The sequence below is a fragment of the Acomys minous genome, assembly GCF_964271855.1.
Source record: "Acomys minous genome assembly, chromosome: 10".
NCBI lineage: Eukaryota > Metazoa > Chordata > Mammalia > Rodentia > Muridae > Acomys > Acomys minous.
Window position 1 is genome coordinate 48,984,831 of NC_140491.1, and position 11,646 is coordinate 48,996,476.

At 56.1% G+C, this 11,646-nt stretch overlaps 1 long non-coding RNA gene across 1 annotated transcript; it reads left to right on the forward strand.

Annotated features, from left to right (window-relative positions):
- The first annotated feature begins 650 nt into the window (after nt 1-650).
- On the forward strand, nt 651-8,046 carry LOC311607028. Its single transcript, XR_014782506.1, has 3 exons — nt 651-1,105; nt 2,613-2,934; nt 7,134-8,046. It is a non-coding gene; the product is annotated as an uncharacterized lncRNA (long non-coding RNA).
- The last annotated feature ends 3,600 nt before the right edge of the window (nt 8,047-11,646 follow it).

An 11,646-nucleotide genomic window follows, 5' to 3' on the forward strand; every position in this document is an offset into this window, starting at 1 on the left:
GCTAAGAAGGTCATTAAGGAGTGACATGAGGCCCAGGTGTGGTGGCGCACGCCTTTAATCCCTGATCTCGGGAGGGAAGCAGAGGCAGGAAATACTTGTGAGTTCGAGGCCTGCCTGGTCTATAGAGTGAGTCCAGGGCAGCTAAGGCTACACTGAGAAACCCTGTCTCAAAAAAACCAAACCAAAAGGAGTGATATGAAAAGAAGACAAGGTATCCATGATGTAGCCTTGGCTGTCCTGGACTAGATTTGTAGACCAGGCTGGCCTCAAACTCAGAGTGATCCACCTGCCTCTGCCTCTGCCTCCTAAATGCTGGGATCACAGGCGTGCACCACCACACCCGGCCCCTCCTTGTTGGGTTTCTTTCTTTCTTTCTTTCTTTTTTTTTTTTTTTTTGCTTTTTCGAGACAAGGTTTCTCTGTGTAGCCTTGCCTGTAGAGATTTTATTTATTGTTTTTTGAGACAGGGTTTTACTGTGTAGCCTTGGCTATCCTGGACTATGTAGACCAGGCTGGCCTCGAACTCACAGCGACCCACCTGCCTCTGCCTCCCATGTGCTGGGATTAAAGGTGTGCGCCACCACGCCCCGCAATCTCGTTGGGTTTCTTAACATGTATTTATTTGTAAGTCAGGCGTGGTGGCACAGGCCTTTAATTCCAGCACTGGAAAGGCAGAGGCAGGAGGATCTCTGTGAATTCTAGGCCAGCCTGGTCTATAAAGAGAGTCCAGGAACCGCCAAGGCTACACAGGGAAACCCTGTCTCAAAAAACAAAAACAAAAACAGACAAACAAACAAACCAAAAAACATGTATTTATTTGTTTGTGCAAGTAGACATTGCAGTTGGGTGACAACAGTCAGGAAGCAGAGTCAAGCTCAGATCCTCGAACTTGGCAGCAAGTGAAGTCGGAGTGTCTCAAAAGGGACCCAGCAGGGCGAGGGCGGTAGCCTAGAGTTCAGCTCCAATCTCTTGCGTTGCAGGTGTGAGATGAAGCTGTGATTCGGGGCAGAAGGAGCTGTGTTTCATGGCCTCTACCACTGTTCCCTTGAGGATAGAACCCTTAGGTCTGGTGCATGGACAGAGAAGATTCTCTGACAGAATCCAGTGTAAGATCAACCTTCTTGTGGGCAGGGCAAGGCCTGGGGGTGGAGGGCCTGTGGGGAGGGCAGGGCCTGGGGGTGGGGGCCTGTGGGGAGGGCAGGGCCTGGGGGTGGAGGGCCTGTGGGGAGGGCAGGGCCTGGGGGTGGGGGCCTGTGGGGAGGGCAGGGCCTGGGGGTGGGGGCCTGTGGGGAGGGCAGGGCCTGGGGGTGGGAATGTGTGGGGAGGGCAGGGCCTGGGAGTGGGGAGGTTGTGGGGAGGGCAGGGCCTGGGGGTGGGGGCCTGTGGGGAGGGCAGGGCCTGGGGGTGGGGGCTGTGGGGAAGGCAGGGCCTGGGGGTGGGGGCCTGTGGGGAGGGCAGGGCCTGGGGGTGGGGGCTGTGGGGAGGGCAGGGCCTGGGGGTGGGGGCCTGTGGGGAGGGCAGGGCCTGGGGGTGGGGGCCTGTGGGGAGGGCAGGGCCTGGGGGTGGGGGCCTGTGGGGAGGGCAGGGCCTGGGGTTAGGGGGCTGTGGGGAGGGCAGGGCCTGGGGGTGGGGGCCTGTGGGGAGGGCAGGGCCTGGGGGTGGGGGCTGTGGGGAGGGCAGGGCCTGGGGGTGGGGGCCTGTGGGGAGGGCAGGGCCTGGGGGTGGGGGCTGTGGGGAGGGCAGGGCCTGGGGGTGGGGGCCTGTGGGGAGGGCAGGGCCTGGGGGTGGGGGCCTGTGGGGAGGGCAGGGCCTGGGGGTGGGGGCTGTGGGGAGGGCAGGGCCTGGGGGTGGGGGCCTGTGGGGAGGGCAGGGCCTGGGGGTGGGGGCCTGTGGGGAGGGCAGGGCCTGGGGGTGGGGGCCTGTGGGGAGGGCAGGGCCTGGGGTTAGGGGGCCTGTGGGGAGGGCAGGGCCTGGGGGTGGGGGCCTGTGGGGAGGGCAGGGCCTGGGGGTGGGGGCTGTGGGGAGGGCAGGGCCTGGGGGTGGGGGCCTGTGGGGAGGGCAGGGCCTGGGGGTGGGGGGCCTATGGGGAGGGCAGGGCCTGGGGGTGGGAATGTGTGGGGAGGGCAAGGCCTGGGAGTGGGGAGGTTGTGGGGAGGGCAGGGTCTGGGGGTGGGGGCCAGGGCCTTGGAGGAGGGGAGGGCAGGGCCTGGTGGTTGGGGGTGCTGTGGGGAGGGCAGGGCCTGGTGGTTGGGGGTACTGTGGGGAGGGCAGGGCCTGGTGGTTGGGGGTGCTGTGGGGAGGGCAGGGCCTGGGGGTGGAGGGCCAGGGCCTTGGGGGAGGGAGGGGAGGGCCTGTGAGGAAGCCTGTTGGAGGAGGCACTTGCTAAAGGACCTTAGAGGAGGAGGTTAGGTCACTGCTCCCAGATGGTGTCCGTGGAATGTGGTCCTGGAAGGACTGCTGGAGAAGACATGCCATACAGGCCTTTCCCATCCAGCTGTCCAGAAAGCTCTGAGAAGCCCCACAATAAAGACTTCCTGTTTTGTTTTGTTTTGTTTAATCTGTTATTGCCCAAACTTTTTTTTTTAAATACAAAACCTTGTTTTTCTTCGACAGATGTCCTTGTTGGTAGAGGACAGCAGAGCTGTCTTGGGCCAATGCTTCTATGGAGAAGAGCACAGCAGAGCAGAGAGAAAGGGCTGAGCGGCAGGGTCTCTGCAAGAACACCCACTAGGCCCTGGGCCTCTGCCTCCTCGCGCCTACTCCTTTCCAGCTGCAGGGACTGCAGGCCTCTCCGTGAGAGGGTCCTGTGCTCCCCAGCCGGATTCTGGTGCCTGGCATGAAATGAATGCCTGCAGAAAAGTCTGGACTGAAGCCTGCCTCTCCCTCGGAGGCAGTGTGGAATTAAGCCCCTGAGTGCCTGTGAGGTGAGCACAAGGTAGGAAACTTGAAAGCCGTGCTTGCCAGTAAGGAACAATGTTTTACACACATTATATATCAAAGGGTCTGACACCCCCTCCCCCCCCTCCCCGCCAACCCCAACACACACCTACCGGCTGGCCCTGGGCCTAAAACTTAGCTGTTAGTCACCCGCTTGCCTCAGAGCACTGAAGGCCCCAGTGGAAATGTGGATGTGTGGCCTCCAGTGTCACCCGGCCTCCCACCAGTATCAGTCATCGTCACGGGGTGACTCACTCACCAAATTAATCCCGTCAGAAGCTAGTCTATACGCAAGGATTGGAACCAGAAGGGAGTCTGGAGTTTGGGGTCAGGCTATCGGGTGCAGGGGGCCTCGGCGAGCATGGCATACCCATTACGCTGCCACCACCCTCAGTTGTGCCCTGTCACCTCCTCAGAGGACACTGGGATTGGAGGCTTAGCTAGGACCACACAGCTAAGTCAAGTGGCTAATCACGAGCTCTGCTCTGAGAGGCTGAACTGTACCGGAAACCCATAAGACAAGCCTTCCCGCCGAAGCCTCTATTTACCGCGTGCTTCCCCGGAAACACGTGCTCTCTCACCCTGATTTAAGAGGCGAGTGCCAGTTGGCTTAGCCACTCTATTTCTCCCCTAAGCCCACCTGGAGGTGCCATGGGGGCAGTAAATGGGGAAACCGAGGCTTTGCCTCTTAGGTCAGGTTTGTTTGTTTTTTCAAGACAGGGCTTCTCTGTGTAACAGAGCCTTGGCTGTCCTGGACTCTCTCTCTCTCTGTAGACCAGGCTGGCCTCAAACTCACAGAGATCCTTCTGCCTCCGCCTCCCGAGCACCACCACCGCCCGGCTCTGAGGCCACCTTGTCTGTTGGTGGTCTAGCTGGTTGTTCTTCACGCAGCTGGAAGGGCAGGGCCCGGTGCGCAGCCAGCACTGCGAACATTATACAAAACCATAGGCACGGATTCAGCTGATAAAGGATGTAAACGGATGCTGTGAAGGTCATTTCAAAGTCAGCGGTGATCAAAGCCTGGAACCCAGGGTACCATGCCCACCTTCACCCCCAGGCCAGGGCTTTTCCAGGCTGTGTCTCCGGGGGTGTGTGTGTGGGGAAATGGAGAAAGTCCTCAGTTTCTCACATATGCCCCTTTCACTGTCCTAAGCAAGGAACAGTTACTCCATGGACCCCACTCACAGGCCAACCCCTCTCGGGCAAGTATTTCCAGGCACAGCCGAGGGCTCAGCCTACTTTTTCTGCAGAAGGTCAGATCCCAGCTGTCACAGCCTCTGTCACCACCATCCATCTCTGGTATAGCCCCCAAGTACAGAGATATGTAAATTAACGGGCCTGGCTATGTCCCAATAAAGTTTTATTTGCAAAAAGCAGAAGAAGATGAAACAAAAATAGGCAGGCGGGTGAATTGAACATACCAGAGTTCAGGATGCTCAGCTCCACCGAGATGTACTTTATATGAAACCCTGGGCTGGCGGGACACAGCTGACAGAGCTCTGGGTGTACACTGGGCTGGCTTGGAAATCCAAGGAAAAGAAAAGGAGCAGCCATTGTTGAGGTATGCGAGTGTGTAGGTGGCACGAGGTGTGTTTTCTGTGTGATATCCTCTCTGCCTTCCCAGTAGGCCTAGGAATTGAACAGCTGCCACCAATTTTACACTCGAGGAATTGGGAACTCAAAAGAAATATGAGAACTCCTGGCCCCCAGAGCCAGTCAGGGACAGAGACTAAACCAGGACAGTTGGGCTGCAAAGCCCGTGCCAGCTCACACCAGCCTCACTTTATGATCTGACAGCCAAAGTTCAGATAGCGAAGCCAGGCTGCCTCTCTAGAGTCCCGGCAACAAGGAAGCCTGCTCGTGCAGAGCCCGGGGGCCACCTCAGTTCCATGTGTGAAGGTGACCGTAGGTGACTTCTGTAATTACCACGAGTATGCATGTGTGCATAAGCACGAGAGCAGATCCAAAGCCAAAGAACCAAACCGTGGCATTTGGACTCGGGGTCTGGATCGCATCTCGGGTGTCGCCACGGCAGGGGAGCAGATTAGATAGGGGCAAGATGTCAAGAGCTAGCTGGTGGGTGGGCGACACCGTCTGGAGTAGGAGAGCGATAACTCCTGACAGGTAAGGGCTGGCCAGCGGATTGTGGCGTGTGTTCAGGCAGCATCACAGCCCCGGCCTTGACCCCATGAGAAGCCGGGATCTCCCAGCAGTGGTGTGTGCCAGCCAAAAATATCTCCTCAGTGCCAAGCATCCTGGTTAGGGATGAGAATTCCTGATTTTGCTTGTTCTGGGTTTGAGGATTGCCCTCCCTGTTCCAAAGGCCTCAGGACTGCCCGGGCATTTCCCCGAGAACCTTCTGTTATCCAGAATGTAACAGCAGTATTGGGAAACCCCAAACGCAGAATTAAGGGGTTGACACTGCCAAGCCATGGGCAGAACAGAGTCCCGTGGGCATGTATATAACGATGCTGAAGGGGAAAGCTCCCAGAACCTGTCTGCTTCTGACAGACTCTGGGTTCACTCGGGCTTGTTCCGCTGAACGCAAAGCCGGCTCGCGGGGGGCGCGGAGGAGGGGGGTGACCTCAAGTCTATCTTTTCTTCCTTTCTCAGCCCACCCACCTCTGCCCCCCCCACAGGTATTGGAGTGGACTCCTGCAGGTCCCTTAGAGAGAGCCAGGGCCCTCAGGCTGCTATGGGGAGAGGGGCACCGGGCGGATGCATCCCTGCCATGTGGGTGGCTGACTTCTTTGCGTCAGGCTGGTCTGGTGGAGACAATGACCTCACCTGCTTGGAAGAGCCCTGGACCGCTGCTGAGATCTGGGATGGGGAGGGGTCTCAAGGCCCAGACGGAGAGGAGCTGGGGGCTGAGAACACCCCTTCCCCCCCCCCCCCCGGGCCTGGCCGAGGCCCAGCATGGCTGCCTGTGGTCTGGCCCCAAAGCAGGGGACAGACCTCCTCTGTGGCTGGCACCCGCTCAGCAGCCTCTTCCCAGCCACGCTAGGAGAAAGGGAGAAGAGCTGACGTGGGCCTGACCTCATGCCCGGGGGGCCCCCTCCATCAGCGGCTGTCTCCCTCTGCCTGGCCTTCTCTGCTTCCAGGAAGCTGGGCCTCCCCGCACTGGAGCAGGGAGTCAGCAAAGCTTTCTCCGATGGACCGGGAGACACCCTGTTCAATTCATCTTCTACGCTATGTGAGAGCCAGGCTTCGCCTTCTAAAGTTTCTATGGCAGCGTGGGTGTAAGGATTCCCAACATTAATGACCCCTGAGGAGGATAGGCAGGTGCTCCCTGGCTGTCTGGGGACCTCATTACAACTACTTCTCTTGGGACTTGGTAGGAGCCTGTGGCCCCTAGAATTCAAGGAACAGAAGCCACATGTTCCTCAGCTCCTGGCATCTGGAATGAACAGAGCCCCTGAGAGTCCCCTCAAAGTGCAGATTGCAAAGGGGCTGCTTTTGCCACTGTGAGGGGACCGCCATGCAGCCAGGCTGAGAAATTTTCCTAACCTTTTAGCATCCCCGGATCAGGACAACCCCCGAGTTCGTGGCTCCCACTCTGAAAATAATTTCAGGACTAGCTATTTTACAAAGCCAAGTTAGAGGCCTTACTAAAGTTTGCAATATAAGTTTAAGCAGTTGAGCGTTTAGGAAAGAACAGCCCAGAGGAGAGACATGTCCAAGCGTAGGCAGGGCTCCTCGAAGGAGAATAAGCAGTTAGTGCCTTAGTGTTAGCCATGGCAGGCCCTGTCCCTGTACGTAGCCATGGCAGGCCCTGTCCCTGTACGGGGCTTCTAGTGAGAGTTCTAGAAAATGAGTTTTCAGCTGGGAGGGAGGATAGTTTTAACAGTTGTTAATTATGCTGCAATCTGTCTCCTCTATTCAGCCCGATGCTGGATAGAACCGAGGGGCGACTCATGCCATCTCCCTCTGCCTCACCCCCAGCTCTGGTCTATCTGGATGGGCTTTTTTAAAATTAATTAATTATTTATTTTTATTTTATGTGCATTGGTGTTTTGCCTTCATGTATGTCTGTGTGAGGATATCAGATCTTGGAGTTAAAGACAGTTGTGAGCTGCTATGTGGGTGCTGGGAATTGAACCCGGGTCCTTTGGAAGAGCAGTCACTGCTCTTAACCGCTGAGCCATCTCTCCAGCCCCTTTATTTTTTTTATTTTTTATTTTTTGTTGTTGTTTTTAGGAGGGCTTGTGACTGAGGATTGAACCAAGAATTGTATACATGCTAGGAAATTTCTCTGCCACTGGAGACCGGATGGCCTTGAAATTCACTCTAGCTCAGCTAAGTCTTGGACTTGGTGATCCTCCTGCCTCAGCCTCCTCAACAGGTGCCGTTTCAGGTTCATGCCCCCAGGTCCAGCAAGATTCTACACATCTAAGCTCTCACAAGTGTGGATGGTGCTGTTCGGTGTGTCCCTCGTTTTACACTGAGAGCAGGCTCGGATACCTAGCCCAGGCCCCAGATAGTGACGGTGTGGTTGCTATGACCCGGACGAAGAGCCCACACACATACTCTACATGCAGTTGTCACTCCACGAGCAGCAAGTCCTCGCATGACACACGAGCCTGCGAAAGGGAAGTTGGACAGATCCCACAGCCCTGGAAAAAAGCACACCAAGGAGCTGACCCTTACCCAGAAGAACCCGCTCTTCCGGAGTCGTAGAGCACTGTGGGACAACAGCCTTGAGGACTCAGAATCTTGCACATGGCAAAAGAGAGCAGGCGCTCTAGACAAAGAGCAGAGCCAAAAACACAGCTAGACACTGAGTGGTGGAGGCTGTGGTGCTGAGCAGGTTTCCAAGGCTCTGTGGAGGAGCCCGCAAGCCCAAACGGTTAAGGTGGAGATGCCAGGTAGCAACAGCAGCTTGTTGAACAGGCTCAGGGCCCTTGTGCCTCGGGACCCTGTCCACACACATGAAATCAGCCTTGAGGTGGGGATTAGATTGTGACTGACAAGAAATGGGCCTTATCCTGTTGGGCATCTTGTGCAGAGACTTTAAAACTTTTGAAGTGAGATGGCTTGATCAGGCTGAAAGCCTTGAGGCAAGCAGATGAAGGCTGTTGAAGGTTGTTGCTACAACACAAGAGGGAGGTGACAGGACTGTGGCAGGGACACAGTGGGGGCAGGGGAGGGGGGAGGGGTGGGGATGACCTCAGGCCACCTGGGGTCTGATCTGAAGAGCTTTGATGTAGAGATGGAAAGATCTGGGTCTACTGGGGCCAGGTTAATCCACTTTCCGTTGCTATAACAAAATGCCTGAGACCACTTGAAAGGAATTATTCCCTGACTCAGCCTGGGAGGTCTGAGACTATGGCCCACAAGCTGCCATATGTGGTAAGGCAGGACTGGGTGCTAGAGCAAGAGGCTGGGGAGGACTGAGTTCCCACAATCCCCAGCACAGCAAGCTCTTAGTAACCCCAGCCCTGCCACTAGGCCCACTTTCTTATTTTTAAAAGTTTATCTTATTTTATGTGTATGAGCGCTTTCTTCACATGCGTGCTTAGACTATATGGCTGTGAGCTGTCATGTGGGTCCTAAGAATCACCTGGGTCCTCTGCAAGGACAAGTGCTTTCAACTGTCAAGCCATCTCTCCAGCTCCCTAGACGCTGTTTCTTTAAGGTATCATCACTTCCTGGCGGTCAAATCTTCAGAGAACACTTACCCAAACCATGGCAGTGTCTTGGGGTTGTCCTTGGCATCGTCACTAGCTTCAGTCAACAAAACTGTCTCCCTCTACTCTCTGGGAACCACAGGTGTAAAAGTAAGATGTTGGCAGGACCACGCTGCTAGAAAGCCTCTAGGGGAGGACCCTTCCTGGCCCCTTCTAGATTCCAGTGGCCCCAGGCAGCCCTTGGCTTGCCACGGTATCTCCCAGGCAGCCTACCATGGCCATGCCCCCTGCCTCGCCTTTGTATGTCTCTTAGAATCTAGGCTGACCAGATAATCCAAGATGTCTCGTGTTGAGATCCTCAATACCGGACAACTGCAGAAAGGTGCTCCCCAGAGTTGGGGTCACAGGCTCTGGGCCCTTAGCACAAGCCCTACCTTTGTGGGCAGGAAAGGGCAGAATTCGCAGATGCTCCGGATAGGGACCAGAATAAGGAAACCAAGTGGAGGGGATTTGGGGCTCTAAACCCGTGGGTTGTCCACACCTGGCCCCTGGCCTGTGACTCATTTTTCCCTGTCAAAGTCAAAGATCATCCTTTCTGGGGACCTGGGAAGAGTTCCAGCTGGTCTGCTCAGCCCGGAAGCACGGGGCTTCAGAGGGGCCAGGAGAAGAGAGAGCTGCTGACAGGTAGAACCCTTCTGGGCTTTGATTCATTGACCGTCTGGGCAGGAGCTGGCCAGGCTGCTAAGAATGACAAAAATGCCTCGCGAATATTTTCCTCTCAGCCAGCGGTTTCACTGAGTGTCAGTACAGTGGAGAGAGGCTGTCTGCTCTGCCTGCTGAACCCCGACTTGGTCCCCATCTGTGGTCCGTCTGCGGCTCTCCCTCTCTTCCTCACATACGCCCGCCCACGGTCCCTGAGGCTGGATGGAGTGGGCAGGGCTGGACCACGTCCTCATAATTGAAATATTTGGCGCTTGGGGTGACGCCAGACTTCTCCCAAGTCAAAGGGACGGATTCAAGCTGGGCCTCTGTCACTGCAGGAAGCCCCCGGAAGCTGCCAGGATGCCAAAGCCAGTGGCCAAAGACTTTCCGTCAGAGTCCCAGAGGACTCAAGCAGCCTTGGAATGAAGTGAGGGCAGACACTCAAGGCCACAAGCCCTAGATCTGTGCCCCTGTCCCCTTTCTCGTCTCTTCCTCAGCCTCCCTCAGAACACCCTGGCTGCTGGCCTCTGCCCATCACAGAACCTTCTGGAGAAGGGCCCTGCTGCCTCCTCTATGGGTTTGTTATAGAGCTGTATTAACATGAGGACCAGAGTTTGGATAACCAGACCCCAGGGAAATGCAGGACGCAGCAACGCACACCTGTGATCCTAGTGAGGGAAGGCAGAGGCCCCTGCCCCCGCCCCCCATCCCCTCAAGAAAAAAAGAAAATGGGACCCAGTGGTGCCTCCCTGTGCTCTCAGAGGCTGAGGCAGGGGGTTCCTGAGTTTGAGGCTAGCCAGGGGCACAGAATGAGTCCCTGTGTCCTCCCTCCCTCCCCTTAAAGAGCTCTTAAACCCTGAGAGCAAATGGAGGCCTCTGAGACACATTCAGAACTCCACAGGCTCCCCCGAGAGGAGGGACTCCATCCTACTGCATGCCTGTCACCCTGTAGAGTCCCCATGGGGTTGCCCTGGGCCTCAGCATTTGCACAGCCCTCCTGGGGATCCGAGGTGTTGCCTGAAGTAGGGGCCCAGCGTGCAGGTCAATACCCACTTCCACCCTCCAGGGTTCCTAGGGGGAAAATTCCCCTTGGAACGTAGTCCCACTCCCAGGCTCTGTTTACCTCAGGCCTCCTCCTTTTAGTTGGAGAATCACGCAGCAGCAGGATCACATTTTCCCCCACCAGCCGTGGTGATGGCGGTGTGGCCCAGTGCACTCCGTTCCCCGTGCCCTCCCCCCACCCCACCCCCCTCACCCCCACCCCACCGCCGCGTCCCCCGGCCATGGCCTTAGTCTTCTCATTCAGTTTGTATCTTGTTTCTACTCTGTTCTGACTCTCTATGCTATCAGTGGCTTTTTTTTTTTTTCCTGGTGCTTTCTATTGTGAACTGTTGGGAGCTGCGGAGAACAAAGAAGACCGTGTAATCAGGAGATAAACACACCGGGTGGCTCCATTATGCCAATCACATTCACGTTGCCGAAAACAGGGTGGTTTGGTGCAATAAATGCATTCTCCTGATGCGTTATCTTCAAAACCGGGCTGCTTTCAACTCAGGAAATTCTCTTTCTTCTTGCGTTCACACTTGAGCCCCTTAGGTAAAAAGGCTGGTACAAAGAGACCCTTATCAGTTGTGACCGCAGTTTGCTGTGGCCAGGTGCAGATGACGTCCAGAAACAGAAGGGGACAGAAGACCGACTGATGAGCCCTCTGTACACTACTAAGCCCGTGGGCCTGTGGACTATCTGTTAGCAAGCGTCTTCTTAGATCAAACGCCTTTGTCCTCTTGAATTCCTGGGGACCCAAATGGGATCCCATAGGTCCCACCATGCCACCATGTACCTCAGAGAATGAGGCCTTTGTGGCCCAGGTCCTGTGGATCCGGTCTCAGTTGCCATCAGGGGAACAATTGCTGGGAGCCTGGTCTCTCCACTTTGTCCCCAACAGCCCAGCCTGCCGTGACTTTGGACTCAGAGCTATCCAAACCTTATCGAACCTTATCCGTCTACACGCATCAGGCCTCACTGCAAAGCAGGCAACTGGGGTGTGACGCTCACCCATCTTTGTGTCCCTGCTATCCTTGGCCAGGCAGGCCAGGCCTGGAGAGGTCTGTATCTCACCTGATAACTCTGTCTACACACCTGCCAGCTCTCTCAGGCACTGCTTTAGGTAAGAGCCGGCAGCTCTCATCACTGACCCATCTCTCCCAAGTTCGCAGATACAGAGATAATATGGCCATGGAGAGAGGCAAGGACCCCAGCCAGCCTTTCCCAGCACAGCAGGCCAGCCACACCATTTCCTCCTATCACAAAGTTGTTTGCCACTGTCCTCTCAGAGTGACCCAATAGCCAATTAAAGGTCATTGTTCTATCAGGCCAGGGCC